The 18435-nt window shown below is 35.3% G+C and overlaps 1 pseudogene; it reads right to left on the reverse strand.

Moving 5' to 3' along the window:
- Positions 1-503: 503 nt before the first annotated feature.
- On the reverse strand, positions 504-17673 carry LOC138320718 (uncharacterized; annotated as a pseudogene).
- Between the last annotated feature and the right edge of the window lie 762 nt (positions 17674-18435).

Consider the following 18435-nt stretch of genomic DNA (forward strand, 5'->3'; position numbering starts at 1 on the left):
ACAGCTTAAAATACTGTTAGGAAGACACCTGAGAGGAGCATCATGCAATTACAATGTGTGTATTGGATGTATGAATTGGATTGAGACACGGAGAAGAATTGGATTGAGACACGGAGAAGAATTGGATTGAGACACAGAGAAGAATTGGATTGAGACACGGAGAAGAATTGGATTGAGACACGGAGAAGAATTGGATTGAGACACGGAGAAGAATTGGATTGAGACACGGAGAAGAATTGGATTGAGACACAGAGAAGAATTGGATTGAGACATGGAGAAGTATTGGACTGAGACACAGAGAAGAATTGGATTGAGACACAGAGAAGAATTGGATTGAGACACAGAGAAGAATTGGATTGAGACACAGAGAAGAATTGGATTGAGACACCAAGAACACTTCCAAGACTTCCAAGACATTTACCCCCCCCCCCTCTATTTATTCGAAGCCAGTGGAAAGGGACAGAATGTGACAGACAAGCTACAGATCACACAAATCACAATCACACAATTCGGTGACATCTTTTAATCAATGACAGAACAAGAATTCTAACATACAATTCCAAAAGGAAACGGAATTCCCTGACGTAGTGTTGGCCAATCATGATGTATTCAGTATCTAGGCTGATTCCGGAAGTTAATTGCGCAGATGCCCAATATGTGAAACAGCTAATGTATCAGCGTTGACTGTTTAGACTACCTTACAATACACACTCAGACACTCGTTCATGCAAAAAATGGTGGTATGTTTTGTTGTAAATGACAAGGACTCAATGACTTTTTGGAACATTTTGGTGCCAATTTCATAAACATTCCTAAAACATAGAATTCTACACAGGAAAGCATTGTAGAAGTTTATAGATAGGATCCCCTTAGCTAATTTAATGCTTCTCATTGGAGAATTTTATGTTATGGAATTCCTTAAAGTTTAGGAATTTTGATGGTTAAGATTATGAAGAAGATATTCAAAGCACTTTGTATGCTTTTCAGGTGGTGAATTTCAAAAAGATCACAAAACTACTTGCACTACTAAATGTAACATATCTTAGTCATAATTATGCTAGTATTATTCCAGGCAAGTGTAAGGCCAATGCAGCTGGTGGAACTTGATAACTAGTATTATATAGCAAAACTGTTTGTACAATATAAATTATGTTTAAAATCATAGGTGCCATGGAAACATTTTCAAAAAAAAAAAAAAAATCACAACACTCCATAGGCTGCCCTTCCTTTACTTCCCCCCAAAGTTTCAGATGATTGCACCTGTGGAACTTGAACAGTTGAAAAAGTATATTTTAAGATGGAAACTTTGGCATCAATCCTACATCTTGGACTGACAAAAAAACAACCAATATTTGGCGAAAACCATAATCACACTTGTAGAACTTGAAAAGAAATTTGAGATACTTCTTGTGCTGGAAAACTGTGATTGTCATGTTACAAAACAGCAGCGGCTGAAAAATAACAACACTGTACGAGTTGCTCTTCCTTTACACTCCTACAATTTTTACCAATCATACCAGTGAAACTAAAGCAGAAGTTTCAAATATGTTTTTCAAAATGGCAGCAGTGGTGGCCATCTTTGATTTTAGACTAAGACAAATAACAACACCTGGACCATCTAGGGATTATTCCAGGCAAGTTTCTGCTCATTTCTACTTGTGGAATTTGAGAAGGTCTTGTATTGGAAAACAGTGCACAATCATGTTAAAAAAAAAATGTTGTAGAAGTTGTGCGAAGTGTAATATTTTTTCTGCTACAACAGTAGATACAGGTTATCCTGACCAGCCACGTTAGATGACCTTCATTTTGTGATACAGCACAACAACAAAATTTAACTTTAATTTATATAAGATATTTAATGATATAACAATTTTTGATTATAGTGAGTATTTTCTCATACACTGAAAATATGAACACTATTATAAAACACTAAACTATAGTGAATATGCACACTTAAAAATATAATATAAATAAAATAAAATGCCATTTCTGTAACATTAACATCTAGTTTAAACAGAACATTTTTGTCAGTGTACCTTGAATAGCAGAAAGTTTTTGTATTTTCATCAATTGGACTTTGACAATTATGAAGGTTATAAGACTAACAGTATCACAATACTAAAAGTGTCACATTTTACTGAACTATAGTAAAACTCACTTAGAACAAACATGAAGATGTATATATAAATTTTCTGTACAAGAAGTTTGTTGTATTGGTAGAAGGAATTGAAATAAACATTGTTTTAATTTTGTTATACATAACTTTGTTTTCAAACGACTCTGGCAAAAGGAACAGACTAACTTTTATTTAGAAAATGCTGTAAACATACTTATCCTAGCACTGCTGCTTTTCGTGCTGACTTTGAAGTGCGGAGTCATGTACAGCCCTAAATTTAGTTTTTTTTCTGTATTGAACCTTTATGGTTTTTCACATAAAGATGATATACAGTATATCATATGTATTAGTAAGCATACACGTTGCTGAAAACATTTAGATAAGGTGATGAGTGATTGGTTGAGTGTAAAATTGCTAATAAAATGAGGTGAACAGACGCAAGAATGTATTTGTTATACAAAAATATTTGTTGTATAAAAATTACAGTACAAATAATTATATAAGTAGCAGTTTGACACATATACAGTACATGTACAAGTTCTGTTCCCCTTCCCCCAAGGATGTTTGTGGCCAAATTTGGTTACAATCCATGCAGAACTCTATGACTAGTAGCGATTTAAAGGAAATGTTGACGGACGGACGACGGACGCCGCGCCATGACATAAGCTCACCGGCCCTTCGGGCCAGGTGAGCTAAAAAACCTAAGCAAAAATTGCTAAAACCTTTCTTTTTTCTTTAGCAAAAAAGAAATATTTTTAGCAGAACGCACCTAGTGCCCGACAAAATTACTAAAAATATGAGTGATTTCTACAATAGCATGTATAGCAAAATTTGAGATGCTTTTAATTGCTAAAAGTAAGCAAAACAAGAGCCCCATGGGTCTTAACAGTCACATGAGTTCGTTTAGAATGAAACAAAGACATATAAATACTAATATACTGGCCCTTGAAGTCGGTCAGTGATTTTATAAACTTGACTTTTTAATCTAAGAAGAGTATTTACTTCATCAAACCTGTGAACTCAGAAATGTTTTTGAAATTTTAAGTCATTTTGACCCTGTTGGGCCCTGTTCCGCTGGTCCCCTAGGGGATCAGCGAGGACTGATATGGATGTTGAAATACTATATCTCAGGCTAATAATTCTAATCAAGTTTGACTCGTTTCCTATGAAAATTGTGCAAATAATGTTCATAAATGTGTTTTTCATATATAAACTAAAGTAAACTTGACCCCCTCCCCAGGGGGAAATGTGAGACCCCAGGGTCATATAATTCACTTGTCTTCCATTAGCAAAATGCCCAAAATGCTATCCAAAGTGTGAGCACAGCTTTATATATGATATTTCTTTCTAAGTGAGTTTGTTATATTTAAAATTTATTGTAATGGTGTATTCAACTTATACATTATCGGTTGTTAAATGAACAAAATCTTGAACATAAAGCATATAAAATATGCAATGAGTAAAATTCTGGTCATGGAAATTACAAGATAAAAGGAAAGAAATCAAAATCTCTATCAAACCTGTTAAGTCTTTTTTTATTTTGGTCAGGAATATTTCCTGTTTCCATCAAGATCACTTGTAAGGGAGATAACTGTATAATGCTGAAAAGGTAACATGTTTTTCTACTGCAGAAAACCTGAAGCTGTCTATATTACTGACTTCAGCTGATCAAGTTCCATTGATAGTTGTTTGAATTCCTCCATAAAAGCTTCCTCCTCTTCCAATATAATCAACTGTCTCATCTCCTGTTAATTAAACATCATAAGATCATCTTCTGTTAATTAAACATCATAAGATCATCTCCTGTTAATAAAACATCATAAGATCATCTTCTGTTAATTAAACATCGTTAGATCATCTCCTGTTAATTAAACATCGTTAGATCATCTCCTGTTAATTAAACATCATAAGATCATCTCCTGTTAATTAAACATCATAAGATCATCTCCTGTTAATTAAACATCGTTAGATCATCTCCTGTTTATTAAACATTGTAAGATCATCTGTTAATTGAACATCGTAAGATCATCTCTTGTTTATTAAACATTGTTTGATCATCTCCTGTTAATTAAACATGAGTAAGATCATCTCCTGTTAATTGAACATGGTAAGATCATCTCCTATTATTGAACATTGTAAAATCATCTCCTGTTCTTTGAACATTGTAAGATCATTTCCTGTTAATTAACATTGTAAGATCATTTCCTGTTAATTAACATTGTTAGATCATCTCCTGTTAATTAAACATTATAAGAGGTATAAACTGTCTTTGTGAAACTAATGGCTATATTATTCTATTGTTGATTCTTCTGTTATAGCAATTGTCAGTACATTGCCAAATCATTTGCTCTTTTGTTTTCATTTTGTCCCAAAATTTCAAACATGTGTAAGTACAAACCAATAAAAGCTTATAACTTCTGACAGTACTTAGTATGGTGGGACACCAAAATGGCTGGCAAATGTGCAGTTTTGAGAAGTAGAACATGGAATCATACCAGAGCAGTGAGTTGAGACGTGTGTGGTCCAAAACGATAGAAACATTCCCCATCTTTTAGTGTATGCATGATTCCATGAGACACAGGTTTAACAGCGACCTCTGCAAGATAGATATGTTTCTCAGCGAACAATTCATACTAAGATTAATATCGTAAAAAACCCAAAATCCATAAAGGCCCCTAGTCAACCATTTGGATCTGTGATCAGTCCTAAATTAGATAAAAACAATTGTAAGAGACAAGTGAAATGAGACTTTTCACTAAACAGTTCTATCTGAGAAAGTACAGTATTGGGGAACTTTAACTGACTTCAATCATAACGTTGACATGTAGGATCAAGATATAACATCGTTGAGAAAGACGTTTTCAACATTTTCTTAAATAGCTGTAAATATCAAGAGCTGGCAAACTGATAGTAAGTACCAGGTTTGGATAAAGATGCATAAAATTGAAATTGAAAAAAAAAAGAAGAAAGAAATCTCCCCCTACTCACCAAATTAAAACTGTAAAATGCACTTGCCCATTATATACAAGTGCTGACTAAACCCGCAAAAATATACCGATAGTTAAACATTAAAAAATATTTTCCTATTCCCATGGATTTGCTACAATAGTAAGACAGATTTGAGTGTATGAAAACATTCGTTCATTCCCAGTATTACATGAAGATAAGTTTACTTACCAGCAACAAAGCGGTCTTTGATGGCTACGAGAGTGTTAGTATGTTCATCGTGCTCCACGACAGGTGTATATATAACATCAAACATGGAGTGGAGAACACACGGGGAAATTTTATCTGACATCATCCGGTCTACGCCAATACGGAACTCATCGCGATCATCTCGATTCATTTCCACACCTTGAACCGTACTAGAAATCCCGAAGTAGATCTTCCCTCCTTTCCCTGAGCAAACACAAACATGGATACATGCCATACCATTACAAAGTCCTTTCATACTACAAAATTAATAAATTTTGCCAAAGACACGCCAGTTTAAAATGGTGCAGAAAAGCAAGAGCACAAATAACATCCACCTATGTACAATCATCACCAAATAACTGTCCATGTGGGACACCTTAACCACTTAGCCACTACCAAGATTTAAATTATGCTTTTATTTCTTAGTGAATGATAGCCTACCACTGTTAAGGAGCCCACAGAGACATGCTTGGCGATGACAGAAGACGACACTTGAAGATGGATTTGTTTGGTCTTAGCTCATGTGTAGTTATCATTTCTCAAACTCCACCTCAGAACCTTAAACATACAAACAAATAATAACACTCAACTAATAACAAATGTCATAATCATCATTGGCCTGAATTAATTGATCAACATTTTCAGCCAGTTTTAAAGAAATAATGTGTCCAACATGAGATGAAATACAACTAGGGATAATTATGTATTAGTTTTAAGTTTTAAAATACTATTTCTTTGTTGCAAAAAAAAAATAAATTTTTTAATTCGTAATTCTAGTTTTGCTTTCAATAAAGAAATACGACTTGTTGTGTAACGATTCCATATATGGAAAAAAACATGTAAAGTAAATGTGTCCCATAAACAATACATCTCTATAATTACATATGACCACATTGATAAGGTAGAGATCTGATTTATAAGCTTACCCAATATGAAGGAATTGTTGGTTGTTTGTCCATAGTAATGTGTGGCGTCAATGGTTGTGACAGGCCTGGTAATGTCATCTGTAATAATACACAGCTAATCAACACATAAATGTTGACGAGTGCTGGTTTACACCATTTAACTGAACATCAAAATTTACTATTTTTATGGTTTTTTCTAGCGAGTGAAGTTTTTTTTATAACTTTGATCTGAAATGTAAATCACCATTACAGAGTTCAGATCTGATGTCCAATTAAACCAGCAAAATACAATATTCACATTACCACTGCACAGTTCCTTTATGTTGCTACTATGCCCCAATGTATAATATTTTCCAGTATTTACATTGGCAGTTAGGCTCTAGCGTACCGATACAAAAATCAAAAGGTTCAAAAGGTCAAAAAATGACTGGGGTTTACGTCAGTATGATAACTAACTGAAGAATATAATATATTCTGAAAATTGATCAATATGTTAATATATTCTTATTAAAATATTTGAAATTGATTGAAATGTTGTACTTATCGTTGTATATCCTGTTTCATCAATGGGACTAATTCATCTACTGTTATTGTTTAGTCGGTTGTCAGTGGCAACATACCGGAAGTTGCAAGAACTCAACTCTTTCGCGCCAAATAATTGGCTGTTGCATCAAATGATATTTTTCACTATACAAATGTATAACTTTTATTTTCATACTTTATTTTTCACCTTTTTTTCTTTTGATAACGGGAATGACTATATTAAATGTAAATATAAGCATTGGTTGTCATATTTTTGACATGCATTGGTGTGTAACATACATTGGGTGTTCTAGCATATCTATCATGGTGCGCTAATGCTCACCATTGGCTATGCTAGAAAACCCAATGCATGTCAAAAATATGACAACCAATGCTTAAATGCAAGCAAAGTTACTGGCATATCATGATCACAAATAATTAGATGACAAGCACAGATCATTAAAACAGAAGTGCTTTAACAATCATAGTCATTGATACAGAACGTCACTACAAATGATGCTCTTTAATCTATTATAGATGATTTCTCTATAACGCAAATATTTGTCCAAAAGGTGACACAAACCTGAGTTTTCTCGTGTGTGTGAGACCAGGCATGAATCCTCTTCATCTGAATCATCAGACCAGGCTGTCTGTGAGAACATTCAGAAAATGTTGATAGATTTTAGGTCATGTGATCTAATAACTAACTAATAAAGTTGCTCAACAATTCATGCTTTAATATAAAGTTTGATGACATCTACATTTGAAGTTATTCAGATAAGATGATGACGTCCAAGTATGATAGGACAAGATAAATGAGTTTAGCCCCAATCTACCCCTTTAATAACTGGCCCTTCAATAAAACAAATGTAGGGCAAAAGTCGCTCTTGATAAAAGCCCCTTACGTAAGCCCCTTCTTTATTTTTTGTTTTTTTTTGTTTTTAAATTTTGAAATATTTTATCAAGCCGTTACAGGAATGTTGGTGCTATCAGAAAAGAGTGTCAAACAAAATACATTGCATGTGCTGTGATCATTTGTATCCTTTGAATTATTGATATCAAAGAAGGATTAACAAAAGATGTACATATATGTTCATATAGACATTTGAATGTTATATATAGAAGAAGCCATTAGTGTTTTCTTGATAAGACACCTACTTAACAGGCTAGACACCTACTTAACAGGCTTACAGCTTGATGTTTGTATAAAGGATTACGTACACTATATATTTAGTAAAGTATGTTCAATTCCAAAATATTTCTATTACATAGTGTCATAATTATTGAAACATAAAAATAATTTTATAATTTTATATTTGTTTTCAATCAACCATTAAGTAAGTCAAATAATCCAGTAAATTTCTGCATTTGGCCTTATTTTAACCATATTTTAAAAATTAGATTATTTAAAATGAAAATAATTTTTCATTACAAATTTTTTTTTAATATGAAGGGGCTTTTTTCCTCTTTTTCATTAGTATGGAGGGGCTTTTGTCCTTGGGGCTTATGTCCTAAGAAGCTTTTGTCCTGAGGGGCTTTTGTCCGTAGCGCTAAAGGTCAATCGGGATCAGCATTCATTAACTTAGCACAATCAAAACTCTTAATTTCTTCAAACTTTAAAGTCTGATCTTAACATCTTTTTTATTTACAAATAAATAACAAGTTCTGATACATTGAACATGCAGCCAGTCTAAATTTTATAATAATTAATGTGTTTAAAATGAGGGCCTGACAGCAATTATTCATACTCGTATTGTTCTTTTGGAGAGATATATACCCTGACGATTCATGCTTACCTCATATAATCTTGACTGGAAGGATGCAGTTTTTGAGTTTATATCTCCTACACTATGAGCCTGAACAAACTTGACAAACTCACTGAAATTCAAATCTTCAACATTAGCATTTTAATTTGCCTTCAAACTTCAAAAGTTTACATAGTAATAATAATAGAAGCCATGCAAAAGACAATCTCAGGGGAATATCATCATTCATAGCTTCAACTTGATTATTGTTTCATTGAAAAAATTATCATTTCTCCTCTATCTTTGTGTTTAAATACAAATCTAACTTCCTCATATTACACTACATACACATTAACGGTACATAATATCTTAATTTTATAAGTTCTCATTTCTTGTCGCATCTGTTTGGATAGATATATGTGGGTTGTTTATAAAACAATTTAAAGGGACAATTCAGTCTAAGAGTACATTAAAATTTGAATTTATATCGGAAACAAACCAGTTTTAATCGAAATTATATTAGTTGGTTTTACTGTGATATGCCAGAAAAGCCCACTGTCAAGAAATGTATATGAAATGTTCAAACTCGCTTGCTGTCCGCCATTACACATTGTGGACGGTCGTCTTGAATGGGGAACCCCGGCCATTGCCAGTGTAGTCAAGACATTTTGCCTAAAACTACTCAAATTGCTCTTACAGTAGTGTGTTTACGTTATTAGGTGTATGTTTTTGTCTAAATATAATTTCATCAACTCCTGAGTGGTTATGCATTGCATTTATTTAAATGTATGTGACTTTGGCTCGGGGTATGGGTATACGTACAACATACATGTTATACCTGCTAAATCGTATTGATCAACGATTTAGAATTTCAACGGCATAAATAAAAAATACATAAACAATGTAATGGAATTTGTCACTATTTCTTGTTATATGTTTAATAAGGAATGTAGAACAATACATTTATGTCATATTTTGCTTCGTGGTTATGTTACAGAATTAGCCTCACTGAATTGTCCCTTTAAGGATATATACACATCTCATATCATATTTACTATATTATCATTTTTCCCTGTAAAAGGCAATGTTAGTAGCATTTTATTTATAATGCACATTACAGAGTTTTTTGCTCCTGGCCATTGGGTAGCTGTTAATCGTTATGTCACGAGTTTGTAAGTGTAACGTCATACAATGCAAAACATTCCTACACAAACTCAGATCGTAACACTTTTACGTACCTACCCACAACCGCAACTTACTCAGAATACTACATTGAGACACCAGATGCAGAAAAAATGAGATTTTCAGAAATGAATTTTATATCAACACTGTAAATTAGGGACAGCTGTCAATTTTGCAGGGTCCTGTGTGTGCTTGACCTAAGTGACATTTTACAATGAAACAAACATGATTTAAGAAAACAATATCAACTATAGACGTAAACTCAATCAGGAAGGAATAGAGACAAACAAGAGAAATGTGATTACCACAATGTGTTTATAAGTGAAAACCAAAATTGTGCTTATTATATAAGTGGACACTATTTGACAGATGGAACAATTGAAACAAGAGGCCCAAGGGCCTTAACGGTCATCTGACTACCTTGGCAATAGCTGTATAGGAAATTAATTAGATATGGTGTCATGGTTAAAAAATAAAAGCACTTGGTCATGACCATGTAAGGATCATTTAATGCAAGTTTTAGTTAAACTGCATGGGTAGAACTTCCAGAAGTTCAAAATGTGTTTTCAAGATGGCATCTTGGTTTTCGGATCAACCCGACAAATAACAACACTTTGTTGGGACAATGTCAATATCCTTAAAATCATTCAGACAAGTTCCAGCATAAGTTCAAACTATATTTTCAAGATGGCGGGAGTGGTGTCCATCTTGGATTTCAGATCAACATACAATATAAAAACAGTTGGTCACGACCATGACAAGGATCATTTCATGCAAGTATCAGCTAAATCACACTGGCAGAATTTGAGAAGAAGTTCAAAATTCAAGATTTTAGAATATTTGACCCCCCTGACCTTGATAGTTGGTCAAGGTCATTCATTTCAATAACTTTGGTAACCCTTCATCACAGCATGGCACAGGCCAAATATGAGTACCCTGGACGTTTTGGTTAGTTAGAAGAAGTCATTCAAAGATTTTAGCCTATTTGACCCTTGTGAACTTGACAGCAGGTCAAGGTCATTCATTTTCATAAATATGGTAGCCCTTCTTCCCCGCATGTTACAGGTAAAATATGAGTACTCTGGGCATAATGGTTATTGAGGAGAAGTCATTGAAAGATTTTAGCCTATTTGTCCCCTGTGATCTTGAAAGTAGGTCAAGGTCATTTATTTTCACAACTTTGATAGCCCTTCATCCCCGCATGCTACAGGCCAAATATGAGTACTCTGGGCCTTATGGTTATTGAGAAGTGGTTCAAAGATTTTAGCCTATTTGACACCTGTGACCTGAAAGTAGGTCAAGGTCATTTATTTTCACAACTTTGTTAGCCCTTAATCCCAGCATGATACAGGCCAAATATGAGTACTCTGGGCCTAATAGTTATTGAGAAGAAGACATTCAAAGATTTCAGCCTATTTGACCCCTGTGACCTTGAAAGTAGGTCAAGGTAATTTATTTTCACAACTTTGGTAGCTCTACATCCCAGAATGCTACAGGCCAAATATGAGTACTATGGGCCTTATGGTTATTGAGAAGAAGTTGTTTTAATGAAAAGTTTACGCACGGCGGACGGTGCATGATGACTATAGGTCATCCTGACCCTTTGGGGCTAGGTGAATACTTTATATAAAACTTTCGTACCTTGGACAGTTCTTGAGTTTTGGGTCTAGGTGAATACTTTATATAAATCTTTCGTACCTTGGACAGTTCTTGAGTTTTGGGTCTAGGTGAGTTTTGTTTAAATTTGGAGGGGATCTGCCAGAGTCACTTCTTCTCTGTCTGTCAAGTGAACGTTTTCGTTGGAGTGACAATGATGGTTCTGTGTCAATCTTGCGTACAAAGATACGAAGTAGATGTGTACAAGCGTGGTAAATCTTGCTTTTCGTGCTGCCACGCTGAAGTAGTACTTTCATAACAGTCTCAATACCTAAAGGCCAAGAATATCACTTGTTATAAACTAGCAACGTCATTACCTGTGAGGCAGAAAGTAACTCATTTGTTTCACCATTAATCCCACAAAATTTTTGGTGCATTTCCCTAGAAACAAGTTTTAACTGAAAATATATGCAATATAATAAAATTGATTCAAACTATATAAAGTGTACATGCAGGTAAATATGATGACTTTTTACAATATCTATAAATAGAGCTTGGAGTTATCACTTGGAAATAACTCACCTGGTTTTATTTTGTTTGCTGTTGATTTTTCATGAGACATTTGCACTGAGGTAAGAATTTATGTAAGTATTACATTTTCGCCAAAGTAAATTTTTCAAAGTGAAAAAATTCAGAAGAAAGTTATTGTCATCAAAATGGTAGTGAGTGGAATGGTCTAATAAGCAGTAGACTTGTGAATAAAGCAGTAGAGTTATGTTGCATGATGATGGTAAGATTTGTCGCTGGTTATATCAAGTTTGGAGAGATTACCTTCATGGTGGTAAAATTTGTCTCTAGTCGTATCGTTTTTGAAGAGAATGTTACACAGACAATTCAGGCATGCCACCAAAGCATTGCTGGAGTCAGACGGAATCATCAGCAACTTGGAAATGACGTCTACAAAAAATCAGAAAATTAATTTATACTTATGGTTTACCTCCATCCATTTCTTCAACCATAATTCTTCAGTCAAAAGTGATAACTCGGAAAACTTATGCTTTATTTGAGTTCCGCTCGGTATATGTTACTTTTGGGCTTTTATTTTTGGAGCAACATATTTTTTCCACAAGTATTAACTATAACACAGTTGAGCCTCTTATCTTTTATTCCTAGAACTATAGAACTCAATTTCCATTCCAATTATTCCATATAAGTCTCATCTAACTTCACAGTATCATTCACTTCATTCCATTACTTGGATTACTTAATGTATAACCACGATTACAAGGTTCAATGGTACAGTGTAATTCAAATGCTTGCATCTACCTGGTAAATCTTTCTATAATCTTCACCTATATGTTTGATAAAGTTGTAAACAAACATTTTTCCATAGTTACTAAATTTCACAATTTCCATTTCTATGTATAATTGTGAGGATTAAGTTTCATGAATTTAAATGAAATGTTACTTCATTAAAAAAAATATTGTGGATGATATCATAGCTGATGTTACTCCCATAACATGAGAGTCGACTGGTAAGCCGTTTTTAATCGGACGTTATTTTGTTAGACACGACATAATGTTCTAAATGTGTCTCGTTGTGCTATACCTCTAACATTGTTGGAGTAAGCTGATGTAAACTTACTTGATCGCAAAATTCTAAAAAATTAATCACATGTGATAAAGTTGGTTTACAGTACTTTACACAAGATTCCACAGCGATTGAATGACTCACCCAGAACGCATTCAGTAAGGTTGCTATTGGAGATGCTAGTTGACATCTTACTATAGAAAGCAATGTTTGTGACCAGTCTGAGTACATAGTGAATAGTTTCTGGTTCAGGACAAGCATGGAGAAATGTCTCCAGGGTTTCTATTCCACCCAGCTCAACCAAAATCTCACCTGACAAAAAAATGTTAATGATGTTAATGATACTCAATAAATATCATTTACCAACAAGATAATTAATCTACAATAAATATCATTTACTAACAAGATAATTAATCTACAATAAATATCATTTACCAACAAGATAATTAATCTACAATAAATATCATTTACCAACAAGATAATTAATCTACAATAAATATCATTTACCAACAAGATCATTAATCTACAATAAATATCATTTACCAACAAGATAATTAATCTACAATGAATATCATTTACCAACAAGATAATTAATCTACAATAAATACCGGCAATGACAATGATGCATTAACATTATGATTGTCAATTTGATAATTGAGAAAAATAAATTTCATCAAAGATAAAAATAAATTCAAAAATTACAATGAACAAATAAAGAATTGTGAAACTTTAAATAAGATTGTATGAATGGATACTTTAGTCGTCATTTACTTGATGGCCATGTTTCTACTCCTTAATGAAGTATCACTTACATGCTGGAATACTTTTCTGGCACATATTAGAGAGGATGGAGGCTGCCAGTTTTGGAATGACATGATGGCGTGGTGAGGGCTCAACTCCTACAACATAAATATTATATTAATGTAAATTGGATTATACGCTACCTTGAACAGTACCTTATTATTTCGCTTCACCAAAATGAAATGACAGTGCATATAGAATTATACAGGGAATCTTGCTTTCGGTTGCGATGCTGTAACCTCATCTTGGACTATCAATACGAATATAGATGTTCTGACATCATTATCATTATTCATAATTTAATAAATTTTTAATTTTTGTTAAGAAAATGTAGTGGATCTTAACATAGCATATCACATGAAATGGAAACTATGAATTTGATATTTAATTAATCCAAATCAAATACCTGCCAGTTTACACAGGGATATCTGCGGAGAGTATTTGCTGGTACCTATATGGTCAGGTAAGGTGTAAACTTCATTACATGGTAAATCAATCTCATAACCATAGTCCAGGGCCCAAACTTTCATCTTCCATTGGTCGACTTTGATGACCCTCGCCCGAATGTAAAACGATCTGTCAGAATCCAGTATCCTCCTAACAACAACTGTGTCACCCGCAGTACATTTAGTAGGTTGCAGATGTTCATCTTCCAAAGCCATTTGTATGTCACGAACTGTTTCAATGTTGGCCATGCCAATATGTGCCCAAAATAATGGACCATCAATGACTTCAGACACGAAAATGTCTTCCCATTCTTCTATATCTTCTGTTTCACATTGGACTTCATTCCTGTTGGGCCAGGCTTGATGTTGGAAGTTTTCAAGGAGATGATCAGTGATATTTATATCTTTTTCAGAATCACTAGTATCAAATAGTGAACAAATTTTCAGGTTGTCCGGTAAAAGGTCCAGATATTTCAGCTTAAGATTTGAGAGTTTGTGTACTTTGTCATGTAACTCCGAGGACAAGGACTTGGTCTGTATTCTCCCAATCAAGTGCTTGTTTTCACAAAGCTGCTGAAACTGATTGGAGAATTTGGATGTAAAATGATAAATGTTACCTTTGACATCTAACAAATACAACAGGCGTCTCATGACATCATGTGTTATCATGTTTTGCAGGGGTCCAATAGAGAGTTGTGAGAGAAACCAAAGACATTTCAAAGCTACATCAATAGAAGCTAGTTCAGACTGGTTGTCTAATGATGAATCTATAATCAGCAAAATTGATTCTATCAGTCCTCTGTCCATAAACATTTGTCTTATAGTGCCATTTTTGTCATTTTTCAGAAATTCCTGAATGACTGTCAAAGAGGCAAGTTTTATGCTGGAGTTTTCCTTGACTTGGGTCAGGTCCATATGATACTGGAGTAAGCGTGAGGCTATTATCTTCTCACTCATCATACTGCTCATTTTCTATGTTTACTAGTTGTAGCTTTCTTTCAACTTTGATCATATGTAATTACGAATATCAAGCAGGATCTGAAAGAAAAAATGAGAGTGATATTCATCAAACAGTAAACAATCTTAAATCTTTGAAAAAACAAGAGGCCCAGAGGGCCTGTATCGCTCACCTGGTTTGTAATGCCAAGTAATGTTCTGTTTACAAGTTCATTGTTTCTTTTCTGAAGGAATTTTAATATTAACCTCTAAATCCCCTATTGGGCCCCACCCCTCCTGCCCCCAGGGGGTCAGAGCCAAAATTTATACAAGTTCTGTTCCCCTTCCCCCAAGGATGTTTATGGCCAAATTTGGTCACAATCCAAGCAAAACTCTAGGACAAGTAGCGATTTATAGGATTTACCTCTATTTCCCCTATTGGGCCTCACCCGTTCTGCCCCGGGGGAGCCAGAGCCAAAATTTATACAAGTTCTGTCCCCCTTCCAAAAAGGATGTTTGTGGCCAAATTTGGTTACAAACCATGCAGAACTCTATGACAAGTAGCGATTTAAAGGATTTACCTCTATTTCCCCTATTGGGCCCCACCCCTCCTGCCCCAGAGGGTCAGAGCCAAAATTTATACTGGGGGTCAGAGCCAAAACTTATACAAGTTCTGTTCCCCTTCTCCCAAGGATGTTTGTAGCCAAATTTGGTTACAATTCATGTAGAACTCTATGACTAGTAGCGATTTCAAGGATATACCTCTATTTCCCCTATTGGGCCCCCGCCCCTCCTGCCCCCTGGGGACCAGAGCCAAAATTTATACAATTTCTGTTCCCCTTCCCCCAAGGAGGTTTGTGGCCAAATTTGGTTACAATCCATGCAGAACTCTAGGACAAGTAGCGATTTATAGGATTTACCTCTATTTCCCCTATTGGGCCCCGCCCCTCCTGCCCCAGGGGGTCAGAGCCAAACTTTATACAAGTTCTGTTCCCCTTCCCCAAGGATGTTTGTGGCCAAATTTGGTTACAATCCATGCAGAACTCCAGGACAAGTAGCGATTTATAGGATTTACCTCTATTTCCCCTATTGGGCCCGCGCCCCTCCTGCCCTCGGGGGGTCAGAGCCAAACTTTATACAAGTTCTGTTCCCCTTCTCCCAAAGATGTTTGTGGCCAAATTTTGGTTACAATCCATGCAGAACTCTAGGACAAGTAGCGGTTTATAGGATTTACCTCTATTTCCCCTATTGGGCCCCCGCCCCTCCTGCCCCCGGGGGGTCAGAGCCAAACTTTATACAAGTTCTGTTCCCCTTCCCCCAAGGATGTTTGTGGCCAAATTTGGTTACAAACCATGCAGAACTCTAGGACAAGTAGCGATTTATAGGATTTACCTCTATTTCCCCTATTGGGCCCCGCCCCTCCTGCCCCCGGGGGGTCAGAGCCAAACTTTATACAAGTTCTGTTCCCCTTCCCCCAAGGATGTTTGTGGCCAAATTTGGTTACATTCCATTCAGAGCTCTATGACAAGTAGCAATTTAAAGGATTTACCTCTATTACCCCTATTGCGCCCCGCCCCTCCTGCCCCCGGGGGGTCAGAGCCAAAATTTATACAAGTTCTGTTCTCCTACCCCCAAGGATGTTTATGGCTAATTTTGGTTACAATCCATGCAGAACTCTATGACTAGTAGCGATTTAAAGGAAATGTTGACGGACGGACGGGCCAGGTGAGCTAAAAATGTCTCAAAATGCATTAAATATAGTAAAACATTAGGAAATTTGATTTTACCATTAAAAGCAAATGTAACGAATTGATTTCAACAATGTCCAAGACCAAATATACGTAATTTTTCAGGTTTTTTTTTTTTGTAATCACAAAGATTTACAAGAAATTTACCACGCTCTCCCTCCGAGACCAACTGTGAAGTTTTGAAAAAAAAAAAAAAAAAAACCCAATTACACATCAATGATTGATTGATTTTACAACATCTTTTGACTAAGTTGTATCAAGACACAGGCCGTTTTCAATTATACGGTTTGACTGGTTGGACCTAAGTGTTCGTTTATTAATTAAAGACGGACCTGGGGCTTTTACATTGTTTTCAGACGAGCCTAAGCAAAGCCTTCACAGGCCTGTATCAAAAACTGCAGGTCCGTCAAAATTTATAATTGAAATAATGACTTAAACCAATGGTCGAACCGGTTGTTCCGAATAAACGAAAACGACCACAGTCTTGACAAGAAATCTGAAAAAAGAAAGCCGAAGTGACTCTAATCCCAAGTGCCGAGATGTCCCGATACTCGTGAAATGTGTTTTGCACGCTAGATTGGCTTTACTCTTCCCTCTAACTACTTACATTGGGTTTTTTTCACATAACACTCAACATCATTACTTTAGAAAACATGCATGGCCGTTTACGATTATACGGTTTGACTGGTTGGACCTAAGTGTTCGTTTATTAATTAAAGACGGACCTGGGGCTTTTACATTGTTTTCAGACGAGCCTAAGCAAAGCCCTCACAGGCCTGTATCAAAAACTGCAGGTCCGTCAAAATTTATACTTGAAATAATGACTCTAACCAATGGTCGAACCGGTTGTTCCGAATAAACGAAAACGACCATGGTTTAAACTAAAATTGAAAAACAAGCTTCTGCGTTTTGTTGGGTACGAAGCGAGCTGCAAAAACCTCTCTCAATCAGACGCTTATTGGTTGAAGAAGCGTCTAATTAACCAAGAAATTCGGATTTACAGCCAATCAGATTTCTCCAAACTGTTTACACCGAACCTTATCTCGAGAAAATGGCTGCAGTGTTGGGTGCCGAACCGCGAGTCGGAGGGTTTAATTTTGAAAACTATGCAAGGCAAGTAATTTATTTCTGACTTAACGACAAGGAAACATAAACCACTTGTAAAGCTAACACATCCCGTTAAAATTAAAGTATATTTCTACTTGGTTACATAATTTGATATGTTTTTGGCGAATGATCACACGATGACAAAGCAACATTATTCGATTCTCTCTGGGTTATTTCGCCGGTGAATCGCCCTCAATCTCATTTTATGCCGAAACTAACTACTGTTGTTGCGGTAAAGATATCACCTTCTGACTGACTTTTTTGTCAGAAGTGTTATCTTTTCGGCTACAACATTAGATAGAGCGAAACATAATTTTGTTATTTCATCAGCACAAAATGTCGGTCAATATCAGCAGAGAAAATGTCAACATTAGATTCAAATGCGTCTACATGATTAAATAATTCGCTGAACAATCACTGGAAGAACCATGTCATGAAATTTCAACCATTAACAGGTTGGGCACAACCCTGCATTTGGGTAAAAGTTACCCATTTGAGTAACAGTTACGAGGGTTGAAATATCCCTGATTCTCCCATACATAGCA

Source organism: Argopecten irradians, chromosome 4, assembly GCF_041381155.1.
Source record: "Argopecten irradians isolate NY chromosome 4, Ai_NY, whole genome shotgun sequence".
Lineage (NCBI taxonomy): Eukaryota > Metazoa > Mollusca > Bivalvia > Pectinida > Pectinidae > Argopecten > Argopecten irradians.